We start from the raw sequence: 3,704 nt of genomic DNA, 5'->3' as shown, positions 1-3,704 counted from the left end.
AAAAAAAAAAAAAAAAAAAAAAAAAAAAAAAAGAGCATATGGATTCCAGCTGCAGTTATCAGCACTTTGAAAAGAACTGGTTGCTTAATAAACGGAGATCTGTTTGCCCAGTAGGGCTGGGGAGCAGGTCCCAGGCACTAGTCGGAAGTCTGTGCCGGGGCTATGGCAGCAGCTGTTTGTGTTCTAGGCTGATTGTCCCCAACCAGTTAATTCTGAGCGACTAGCAGATTTCAGAACTGCCTCAGTGGTGTCCAGATTAGCTGTCACTGTCATACTTCCTGTGCCCTCATTGATCCACCAAAGGGGTTAAAGGAGGAAAGAATGCATGTAAACCACATAGATGTGCCTGGTCCCTGGTGGGTGCTGAATTACAGTAACTTGAAAGTCTAGGCTGGGTGCAGTGGCTCATGCCTGTAATCCCAGCACTTTGGGAGGCTGAGGCAGTTGGATCCCTGAGGTCAGGAGTTCGAGACCAGCCTGGCCAACATGGTGAAACTCTGTCTCTACTAAAAATACAAAAATTAGCCAGGCATGGTGGCACGCGCCTGTAGTCCCAGCTACTCGGGAGGCTGAGGCAGGAGAATCGCTTGAACACAGGAGGCGGAAGTTGCGGTGAGCTGAGATTGTGGCATTGCACTCCAGCCTGGCCAACAAGAGCGAAACTCTGTCTCAGAAAAAAAAAAGAAAAAGAAAAGAAAGACTAGCTTCCCTTATCCTCTCTTCTCAGGACCTATTTTCCCTCCTGCTGGGTTCTAGCCACTAGCTCTCTGTAGTGTGGAGGTCTTACAGGAAATGAAAATTAGTTACTGCTAAAAAACACAAACAAACACAAAGCTTTGAACCCTGACTCCTAGGGGAGCACTGAAGTTTGTCTGCTGCAAAAATCGGGCAGTAAACCAACTATTTTGGCACTGACAGTTTTCTTGGAGGGATGTCCTGTCTCTGTGCCAGGCTCTCGCCCTGATCTCTAACAGGGTTCCAGGGCTGGAGTGGCTCTGCTGCTTCAGGGGCGTTTGCTAGGTATTGTGTAAGGTGCTTTAGACACACAGACACACACTCACACTCACTCATTTCATTCTCCTAGTGAGAAGATTATGGTGACTGAGAGATGGAAGTAAGCGAAATTAACTAACTGGCTAAAGACCCAGTACGTGATGAAGCTGGACTTGCAGACTCTAGAACCCATATTTTGCCCTCTTTGCCACACTACTTCTCTAGCCCATGTGTACTTCAGGAAAACTGACAGGCACTGTACACGGTTCCCAAGTGGTGACAGCCAGGGACAGAGGACAGAGTGATTTATCTCAATGGGCAAAGTTGGGCATTAGACCAGATCTGCACACCCTTGCCTAGAGGTCCTATTGTAAAACCACCCATTCAGGCCAGGCGCAGTGGTTCACGCCTGTAATCCTGGCACTTTGGGAGACTGAGGCGGGTGGATCACCTGAGGTCAGGAGTTCAAGACCAGACTGACAAACATGGTGAAACCCCATCTCTACTAAAAATATTTTTAAAACTAGCCGGGCACGGTGGTGGGTGCCTGTAATCCCAGCTACTCGGGAGGCTGAGGCAGGAGAATTGCTTGAACCCAGGAGACGGAGGTTAAAGTGAGCCGACATGGTGCCACTGCACTCCAGCCTTGGCAACAGAGTGAGATTCCATCTCAAAAAAACAACAACAACACAAAACCGCTCATTCCTCCTTTAGCAGTGGGATCGCCTGTACAGCAGGTGGTTTTCTTGAGCCCCACAGAAACAGCCAGGGGGTAGAAACTCTCCCTTGACCCAGGCCTCTTGGTCTTTTGTTGACAGACAGTTCGTTGATAAGGAAACTGCCATGTTTCACTTCTTCCTCCAAAACTGGACACCTGCTCTCCACAGAGTTACTTCTTTTTGTTCTCAGAACCTAGAGCTGGGGTGTAGAAAACACTACCCTTTGTCCCCTTGGCTTAGGATGGATGGGGTGAGTGTGAGTTAGAACTCTTGGCCACCACCAAAAAATCATTTAAGCTGGCCTGATCCAGAGGCGTGCTGTGGCACGCAAAGGCAAGGACAGACCCAGGCCTCAGGAATGACCTAGCACCAGGGACTCAAACACCACAAAGACCCTCTCTGTTTCACCACACTTCCTTCTGTGTGGGGTTCGCACTCTGTCCTCAGCTGCTCCAGTTCGTGATGCAGGAAACACATCTGCTAGCAGCTCTCTGGGTACATGATCCAGCCATCCGGAGAGAGTTAGCATCTTGGTCCTAACGCCAAATTTATGGGAATGGGACTCTGATTTAGCAGTTTGGGTCAGGTGGGTGGGAATATGATGTACGAACAAAACCTCCAAGAGTCCCAAGGCTGTAACCATGCAGATGTGGGGGCGGGGATGAGATGGAAATAAAAGTATTTCTCAAAAGAGATGATGGAAGCAGGAGTGGAGTCGAATGGGCTCTGGGCAGCCAGCACAACAGATGTTCTTTGTCAGTGTGTCCATCACCCAGGAGGATGGCTTTAGAAAATTTTAATCTGAAGCCGGGCATGGTGGCACACGCCTGAAATCCTAGCTACTCAGGAGGCTAAAGGCAGGAGGATCGCTTGAGCCCATGAATTCAAGATCAGCCTGGGCAACATAACGAGACACCATCTCAAAAAAGAGAGAGAAAAAGTAAAAAAGAAAGAAAATTTCAATCTGGGCTCATTTTATTACCCCGGCCATTTTTTTTCTTTTTTCTTTTCTTTTCTTTTCTCTTTTTTTTTTTTTTTTTTGAGACAAGAGTCTCGCTCTGTCTCCCAGGCTGGAGTGCAGTGGCGCTATCTTGGCTCGCTGCAACCTCCACCTCCCAGGTTCAAGCAATTCTCCTGCCTCAGCTCCCGAGTAGCTAGGATCACAGGTGCCCACCACCACGCCCAGCTAATTTTTGTATTTTTTCAGTGGAGACAGAGTTTTACCATCTTGGCTAGGCTGGTCTTGAACTCCTGATCTCAGGTGATCCACCCGCCTCAGCCTCTCAAAGTGCTGGGATTGCAGGCGTGAGCCACCGTGCCCAGTCTACCCTGGCCATTTTTCTTACAATGTGGTCCAAGAGTTACCTGGATCAAAATTACTATCCTTGGCTGGGTGCGGTAGCTCATACTTGTAATCCCAGCACTTTGGGAGGCCAAGGCAGGCGGATCACCTGAGATCAGGAGTTCGAGACCAGCCTGGATAACATGGTGAAATCCCGGTCTCTATTAAAAATACAAAAATTAGACGGACGTGGTAGTGGGCACCTATAATCCCAGCTACAAGCAGGGAAATAGCTTGAATACAGGAAGCAGAGGTTGCAGTGAGCCTAGATTGTGCCACTGCACTCCAGCCTGGGTGACAAGGGTGAAACTCCATCTCAAAAAAAAAAAAAAAATTACCATCCTCAGATTCTGCTTGATCAGGTCCAGGATAAACCCACTGGTAGACACTACAGGTTGCCTTTCCAATATCCATTCTTCCCTTCCTCCTTGCTTAAAAGATAATTTTGTTCAAGAAGGGCAGTGTGCCCAGGTAAAAATACTCATATTCCCAGACTCTTTTACAGCAATGGGTTGCCATGTGACATGGTTTTGGCTAGGAGATGTAAGTAGAAATCTGCTAGGGATTTCTGGAAAAGTTTTTGCTTTCCTGATATAGATATCATCCTTTTCTCCTCTCCTGTTTTCTTCTTCCTGCCTGGAACTCAAACG

Source organism: Hylobates moloch, unplaced genomic scaffold (genome assembly GCF_009828535.3).
Source record: "Hylobates moloch isolate HMO894 unplaced genomic scaffold, HMol_V3 SCAFFOLD_13, whole genome shotgun sequence".
In the NCBI taxonomy this organism is placed as follows: Eukaryota; Metazoa; Chordata; class Mammalia; order Primates; family Hylobatidae; genus Hylobates; species Hylobates moloch.
This window is presented reverse-complemented; position numbering follows the sequence as displayed.